Source organism: Phoenix dactylifera, unplaced genomic scaffold (genome assembly GCF_009389715.1).
Source record: "Phoenix dactylifera cultivar Barhee BC4 unplaced genomic scaffold, palm_55x_up_171113_PBpolish2nd_filt_p 002193F, whole genome shotgun sequence".
Classification (NCBI taxonomy): domain Eukaryota; kingdom Viridiplantae; phylum Streptophyta; class Magnoliopsida; order Arecales; family Arecaceae; genus Phoenix; species Phoenix dactylifera.
This window is the reverse complement of record NW_024069455.1, coordinates 1-9,282: the sequence shown is the minus strand read 5'-3', so window position 1 is coordinate 9,282 and position 9,282 is coordinate 1.

The following is a 9,282-nucleotide window of genomic DNA, read 5'->3' as shown; positions in this document are numbered from 1 at the left end:
TTTTAATTCTTCTTTGATGCAATATATTTAATTTTCTTTTATGCAATTTATGTTCCAGGCTTTAATTTTCTTAGCTTCTATCCATTTTCTATGTCAAAGCTCTTCTTTGATTAGTTAAAATGCTTTTCGAATCTAAGTACCTATCTTTTCGTCAATTTCAAATAGAAAACATTCTCTGGTAGACCAGAGAATCATTCAACATCCCTGACGTAATATTTTTCTTATTATTCAAAAACCATCTTTGAATCCGAGTGAACGTTTTGATTTTTATGCAACTCTAATCGCCTTCCTGTAGATCGACCTCTTACGACCACTATTCTTCGAGTAGAAAAGGTAAGAGTATAATTAAATTAAACTTTGTTTGTCGATTCTAATAACGATCTGTTTAGCGTATTTTTAGGTAAACAGGAAATCGGACAACAGCCGACAACAACAGACAACTATCACCAACGAAATCAAGTGGAAAAGAAACAACCAACACAGGGCTTTGGCCCTAAATCTAAGAGATCTATGGCATCTAGTGTAAGGGTGGCAATCGGGTCGGGTCAGGCATAAATAGGTCGGGTCAGATATAAGTCGGATCAAAAAATTATAAATCTGAACCCGACCTGTTTATTAAACAGGTCAGGAATTACAACCTGAACCCGACCTGTTTAATAAACAGGTCACCTGACCCGACCCGTTTAAGGAAAGAAAAGGATCGGCCGGCAGGATGGGAGGGGAAGAGACTCGAGAGAGAGAGAGAGGAGGAGAGACCGAGACAGAGAGAGAGAGAGGAGGAGAGACCGTGAGAGAGAGAGAGAGAGGAGGAGAGACCGAGAGAGAGAGGCGGAAGGATAAAGGAGAAAAAAATAATAACTGCTCATCTTCTTCCCCGATTGGCCTCTCTCGCCACAGCTGCGCCCGAGCCGCCACCCTGCACAGCCCGCGGCCTCCGCCTTGCCGTGTCGCCGCTAGAGCTTCACCGATCGAACCACTGCCTCGAGATCTGCCGCGACCGCTGCTGTGCCGCCGTTGCAACGCCGCACCGAGCCGCCACCGCTTAGCGTCGCTGCCTCCGTCGAGCGCCGCCGCTTCTGCCGCTCCGCCGCTCGGATCCAACGCCCCCTCGCCTTCCTGATCGGATGCTCTACCGCCTTATTCGAGCCACTCGCCTTTCCGATCGGGACTCGGGATTTGTTTCGACAAGAGAGGGAGAGCCGGAGAGGTGGGAGGCGAGGAGGCTTCGAGAGAGAGAGAGAGAGAGAGAGAGAGAGAGAGAGAACCAGGTCCATGGAGAGTTCAACGCGACGAAGGGAGAGATGAGGAGGTTCCCCTAATGGCTTGACGCCCTGACCCTATCCCATCTCATTAAATCATGCCGGACCTATGGGCTAAGCAACCTGTGGGTTGTGGAGATAGGTAGTAAACAACAGCTATTGCTTTCCTTTGGGCCGAGGCTTGGGTCGGCCCTGTTTGATCCAATCTGACCCATATATTAAACGGTTAAACGAGTCGGACATTTAAAATATGTATCCGACCCAATTAATAAATAGGTTAAACGGGTCAATCTGTTTATGACCCGAACCTGTTTATGGCGGATCGAACACAAGTTGGGTTGGTGGGTCGGGTCATATTTTGCCACCTCTAATCTAGTGGCTAGAGCTCTGGCCATGGCCACGAACCGATATGAGAGATCGGAGGAAGGCTTCAGCAATGAGCGCCAGCAGCGAGGACAGCCAGAAAGAAAGAAATACCATCATGAAATTCAAAAATAGAGAAATAGGCATCCCTTTTCTAGCCAAAATTCAGTGATTAGCCAGCCAGAATCCATGATCCAAGGACCATGCAAGATGTGGAAAAGGGTTGATTAAAAGATTTTGGGATCTTTACCTAACTTCAAGTATTGTTTTGGCCATGGCGGTGGTAGATGGCAATTAGACGATGGCTCAAACAAATGCCAGCAAACTCCACTCCCCGGCCAAAATCTCCAATGGGAAGATTGAAGGGAAGCCTTAACCATTTAAATAGAACTAGAGGGGGCCACTGGAGTCCCTCTCAGTTTCGAACTTCATTAGAGAAATCTTAGAAGAGGGCAACTCCCATCGGGAGTCCAGCTGTTCACAGCACGTGAGGTGAACGCGCATTTCAGGTCTCCCCCCAAGCACGTGCTAAGCATGTGCCAAGAAAAAAATTCTTTTTTTTCCAATTCAATTAGGATTTTAGGCTAAATGGGTTTTGGGTTGATTTTGGGCTAGGCTGGTTTTGAGCTGATCCGAGTCTTCTAGGCCTATTTTGGGCTATTTCATTTGATCCATACTCTGCAGGCTTGTCAAATTAAGCAGGACGAGTTCACTTTCAGGCTCTAAAGGTCTAAGTATTACAACTTCATATAAGTCTGTTCATGTAAGTCACCATGGAAATAGGAATTGTCAACATCCATTTGATATAAGGGCCAAAATTGCTAGGGCCAATAGAACACATATGTCAACTAACTTAGCAACTGGGATGAAGGTTTCATGGTAGTGGAGACCCTCTATTTGTATAGAGCCTTTGGCAACCAAACGAGCTTTGTAGCAGTCAACAAAACCATATAAATTGTATTTAATTTTGTGAATACTTTTGCACCCATTAGGAATTTTACTAGGGGTACTTGAGTGAGTGTCCAAGTTTTATTAAGTTCAAAATCTTTGAATTCATCATCCACATCCTCACACTAATGCTGATCCTCAATAACCATGGTGAAACTAGTGGGTTTAGCGTGGGAAGAAACTGAGGCAATAAAGTGGTGATGTGCATGAGAAAGCTGGCGGTAAGAAAGATATGAAGAAAGAGGGAACGAAGTACCTTTGAGGAGTTTAGTGAAGAGGATGATGTTGAGATGGATTTGGAGTCGTGACAGTAAAGCAGTAATCCTGAAGGTGACGAGGAAGAGTTCGCAACTGAAACAAACATCATGGAGGGACATTGTCATCATTGGCTGGAGTGGGAGGTGAAGGTGTGTTGCCGTCCTTTCCATACCATTCCAGGTGAGCCGGAAAACTCAAGTCCTATCAAACTTGTTTGGTTAGTGAATCACATGCGATCATGTTTGTTAGCAATATATCATCTAAATAAATAAATAAATTTATAAATTCAATTAATAAAAAATTTTAAAGGAAATAATATACATGTATATTATTCGGCATCCAAATAATTCTATTTTAATGCAAAATAAATCTATTCTAGCACAAAATAAATCTATTCTAGCACAAAATAAATCTATGCATTTAATAAATTTATATCATAGAATTTCAAATCCTACAAATCTACTAATATTAATTTAAAAATAAAGGTATAAGAAAGTAGCATGATTGAAGGCAGGTTGAAGTGCGTAAACGCTGTCTCAAGAAGTATTTGCCCCCACGTACGGGTCTCCCGGCAATCCTCCTCTAAGATACGACGATCCTACAACTTCTTCTTCGGCACATCTCGGAAGAAGTCAAAGCGAATCTGATCGGACTTGCAGATCCAGCAAAGAGCAGAATGAAAAGAATAAACTGAATAAATATATAAAAACAAAAATTAAAAGTGGCTAGAGGAGGAAGAATTTCTTCAGAGTTTTTCTACTATTTTTCTGTAATTTTTCGTGTTCCGAATAGGATGAAATAGGGGGTTTATATAGGGGTTTTACGCAGGGGCATTTTGGTAATTTTGCGGACACGCAGGCGCATTCTGCGGACGCGTCCGCATCCTTCATGCGGTAATTAAGCGCACACGGGCGCTGACTCAATACCAAAAACGCCCAACGGACGTTTTAATTTTCAAATGCGCACGCGGCCCGAGACTCGGCCGTGTGCGCATTTAGATTTTTCCTTAAGGCGCCCGGTCGTTTCCATTTTCAAATGCGCGCGCAGACCGAGACTCGGCCGCGTGCGCATTTTATTTTTTCCACAATCCTCCACAAAAATTAAATTTTTTAAAAAATAATTTTAAAATTAAAATAAAATAATGGATATCTAATATTATGTAATAGGTGTAGGTACCTTTCAGTTTGAACCTTCACTTAGTGACAATTGATTACATCTGTGGAGTCAAGGTGGTCTTAACCTTGAACTTCGCTCCATGGCTCAGATTAAATCAACAGCACACATAATATAGCCCGATCTGGGTTCTAAGCGGGTTGCGCTATTATGGCCATGCGCAGGTATATTTCATGTGCTTTTTAGAGAATCGCCCATTTTCCATAATCGCGGCCTCACGACTGCACATATAGGTGAGTCCTAATAAGAAAGCTAGCAAGGAAGCTCCTGCCTCTTGGGTCTCGGACTCATTAAGAATTGTACAAACGAACTCATCCTACCGCTTGCTTTTATGAGCACTAGCGCCATAGGGATGAGGAAAACATAAAACAGTGCTCCTCTTAGTCACACTTTGGTTTGTTTCTACCCATTGAACCTTTTAAGGTTGGGTTCCCACCGTGGTGATCTATCTTTATGGGCTAAGTCCCATCCTCCTCGACGACTCTAGAACTATTGTTCTAGACAAGCCTTTAGTAAGCTGATCAGCCATATTGTTTTCTGATTTTACAAAATTAAAGGCAATAATATTATTTTTTAATTTATATCTTAATGATTTATAACATACTTTTAAGTGCCTGTTCATTTTTACATTGGTATTTTCTTGGTTGCATTTATCTATTGCAGATTTACAGTCACAATGTAAGGAGATAGGTGGTAAAGATGACTTATCTACTAGAAGGTCTATTAGTAGATCTCTGAGCCACTTAGCCTCAATGCTAGTAGTATCTAAAGCTATCAGTTCAGACTCCATAGTACTCCTAGATATCAAAGTTTGTTTGGTAGATTTCCAAGACACTGCAGCTCCTCCTAGAAGAAAGACATATCCTGTGGTAGATTTAACATCTAAAGTGTCGCTGATCCAGTTGGCATCACTATAGCCTTCTAGAACAGTTGGAAACTCACTAAAGTGCAAACTATAAGACTTAGTACCCTTAAGATACCTAAGGATCCTCTCTAATGCTGTCCAGTGATCTCTATTTGGATTAACAGTATATCTATTAAGTCTATTTACAACATATACTATGTCTGGCCTGATATAGTTTGCTAGGAATCCTAGTGAGCCTATGATTTGAGCATATAGACTTTGAAGGACAGGAGTTCCTAAGTTCTTCTTAAGATGAGTAGAGGGATCAAATGGAGTAGAGATAGGCTGACAATCGGTATAATTGAATTTATTGATTATTTTATCAACATAATGACTTTGGGATAGCTCAATACTATTTCCATTTCTAATTATTTTGGTATTTAAAATTAATTCAGCTTGTCCCAAATCTTTCATATCAAACTTATGATTTAGAAATTGTTTTACTTCATCAACTATCTGAAGGTCTATCCCAAAGATTAGAATATCATCTACATAAAGGCACAAGATCACAAATTTATTTCCAGCTCTCTTATGATATACACATTCGTCTGTGCTATTGATTTCAAATCCAAATGTCATTATGGTTTCATCGAATTTCAAATGCCATTGCTTGGGTGCTAATTTAAGACCATAAAGAGATCTGACTAGTCTACAAACTTTATTTTCTTGGCCTGGGAATACAAATCCCTCTGGCTGGTCCATATAGATTTCTTCATTTAAGTCTCCATTTAGAAAAGCTGTCTTAACATCCATCTGATGAATTACTAATCTATGGATGGAGGCTAATATTATTGATGCAAAAATAAAATTGTTCTCCCAAGTGCAGGAGAATCGCACAAGTAATATAACTCGGGAGTCCGAGGTCGATTCCTCAGGGAACGATCTATAGATTATTAGCGTAATTTTTAGATGTAGTTTTCAGTTGATTTTCAAAAGTTAAAAGCAGAGGATTAATAGATAATTAAACAAAGTTCAAGAATATAGAGAAGGCTAGGGATCCAAAATCCTCCTTGACAATATTAATTCCAATAAATAAACTCGGCGATTCTTGATTAAAGATTAATATGATAGAGTAGTTCTAATCATGGAGTATACAATCTGAAAACATGAATTTAACATCCAAGTATTTATCGTGCCGGTTACGTCTACGATAAATCAAACATCGAAACAATCCATGCATCAATATATATATAAACCATAAAAGATCTATCTAATAAATAAATATTCAAGAATTCAAAACATACCAATGGATATAAAACAATTAGAATAAAAGATTAGAGTATACTTGATGAAAGCAATATGACAAGGATTCATCCATCACCCTTTGCCAAAAGAGTTAGCAAGCCATTACAAACATCAACTCCCCTATTTTTTTTCTTTTTCTTTTCCGAAACAGGGCATACCCTGTTTCTTTTTTTTTTTCCTTCCCAAACGGCTGGAGCTCCTCCTCTGTTTCCTTCCTTCAACCGCAGCAGCCCCCCCCCCCCCGCCTCCTCTGTTCTTTCTCCTCCTCTCATATATATATCCCCCAACCTTCCAGCTAGCGATGGATATCCGGAGATGAGGATGGGTGCGGACTCCGAATGCATCGCCGAGGATCGTGTGCGGATGGCTGTGACGCTTCACGGGAAGCGGGATTGCTGGGAGATTGTGGATGCTGCTATGAACCTCACGAACGGCTAGGAGGCGTGTGAGGCAAGCGGAAGATGAGCAGATCGTGGATCCGGGAGGTGATCGCGGGAGATGGGGCGCTAATCTGCTTTGTGAACGCGAACGGATGAACTGCACACTGGAGAAGCTGATGCGGAGGGCATGGACGCGGATCTCGGCTAGGTGATTGCGGACGGATGAAGCCGCGGATGCTGGAGGAGGCTGATCGCGGGCTGAAATCACGGACTCGTAAACTGGTTCTTTGCTAGGATGAGATGCGGAGGAGCTGGTAGAAGGGGGATCTCGGGAGGTTGCACGGACACGGATTGCTGAAGAAGATTGCCGCGGATGCTGGGAGGATGCTTGAACGGGTTGCTGGGATGTGAGAAATCAGTGGAGGAGGCCAAAAGGCGTTGATCGCGGGCGGATGAAGAGGAGGCAGACGGGTTGGGAAGAAGAGAATGGGTTGCATGGGGGCTCTATCGGGATGAGATGCACAGGCTGCTGGCTGCTGGATTTGGTTGCAGTGAACTGGACGACTGAACCTAGCTTCTTTCTAGTGTGCAGCTGGGTTGACTCATACGGTTGGCTGGTCATCCGTGGTGATGCATCTTTTTTGGACCTAATGCGTATTTTTTTCTTTGATTTACGATCACCTGCACCCCACAAAAATATAATATTAATGCAACACTTTTATCATTATTTATTAGCAATAATATTAATTTAAGCGCGTGTAGATCGCACTTTTGTGCTCTCATCACACCCCCCAACTAGCTTATTGCTAGTCTCTTAGCAATTCAGAGTAAATAATAACATGAGAGTACAAAAAGTGTTGGTCAATTCTTTGACCTTTTTATTAAAGCTAAAGACATAAAACTGAGATATGTACCCACTTTCGTAGGGCAATCACGATTGCACTTAGCACGTGCAACAAGCCGTTAAAACCCCTAGGTTACCCTAGTGGACCGAGTGTTGTCTCGTAAAGGTTTGTATAGATGTTACCCACAAACCATCATGAATGATATGACATGAGGTCCTAAATTCTAAGCTAATACCCATGTAATTAATATATATTTCAAGCCATGGCAACTATCAAAGCAAGGGGAAATATGAAAGTATAGTGTGCATAAAATAGTATGACTTTCTCAGAAGTACTAATACCTCCACCACAACATGGTACCGCTTGAATTTTAGGTGTACTACTCAAGTTCATAAGTATTTACTACAGTTTATTAGAGCCTGAATCCATCAAATTTCGGAATATCTCATGTTGTCTAAAAATTGTCAAGAATGGTTCGCATAAAAAGAGGAGTTATCAATCCCAACTAAATATCCAAAGTACACAAAGGTCCAATACAATGGAGTCAAACCAGCCATTACCACATGTTCACTGGGTTCAGCCCGATCAACCCTATTCATGCTTATTTTTATTTTTGAACACATATGATGATTACCAATAGTCCAACCCCCTTAGGCTCTAGCAAGGTCCATGTAGCGAGTTTTCGGCCAATGACTCCTGATCCAGTTGGCTCAAGGCATAGGTGAAACACCCCTCGGACTTAATTACTGCAAACCAGGACTACGCCCGACGGGGCAGACTTGGTCATTGGGCCTCTGTCTTTTCTTTTTTTTTTAAAATATAAGAGTAGGTAAACTGAACCATACAACGTGACTGCATCGTGACTATAAGTCAACCAAGGTCGGCTACATAGGCACTTAGGTGATCTAGCCAAGGTATTCAACTTCTATCTTTATGTGAAAACCAAATCATGAACCTTTTTAGTACGGACAAGGATACTCGTACTTCTTTTACAGATATGGCTTAATAAAAATGCATTAAACAAATGTGAACTCCTGAGGCCTTTCCTAATAATCATTAAATACATGTGCGGGGATCTAATAATAGGTCTCTGATCAGTCATAGTACGTATGTATTCCTTGCCTTAATAGTTGCACAAACTCAATATGAAAATACATGTGCATTTGTTTAGAAAAGAATGCAAAAATATTTTTTTTTTTTAATCAAATACTTCCCTCCCCCAACTTAAACATTGCATTGTCCTCAATGTAATAGATACAAGAAAGCTATAATGAAAGACAGTAGAGAAAATAATATTGAAGAGAAGAGGAATACCTTGAGCTGTTGATATCCAGAAAATAAAACCTACAAAACTAGAAAAATAATCCTAACTAATATACACATACCTTTGCCTTCATGCTCAGTCATAAGAAGGCTCCTCCAAGGAAAAGGAGTCCTCTTCATCTGCAAAATTCTCAAGAAAAGGTTTTAACCTATATCCATTTACCTTAAAAATTCTACCATTCCGTGGATTCTCAATCTCAACCGCCCATGTGGAAAAACAGTTTTTATAATGTAAGAACCTGTCCATCTCGATCGCAACTTACCAGAAAACAGATGTAAGTGGGAATCATATAAAAGAACTTTTTGCAAAGGTTCAAAAGATTTTTTTAAAATTGATTTATCATGTAAGATCTTCATTCGTTCTTTGCAAATTTTAGCATTGTCATAAGTATCTCTGCGAATCTCATTAAGCTCGTTCAATTGCAATTTTCTAGCTAGACCGGCATCTTGTAAATCAAAATTCAATTTTCTAATTGCCCAATACGATTTATGTTCTATTTCTACAGGCAGATGACACGCTTTTCCGTAGACTAGCCGGTAGGAGACATGCCAAGAATGGTTTTGTATGCAGTCCGATAGGCCCA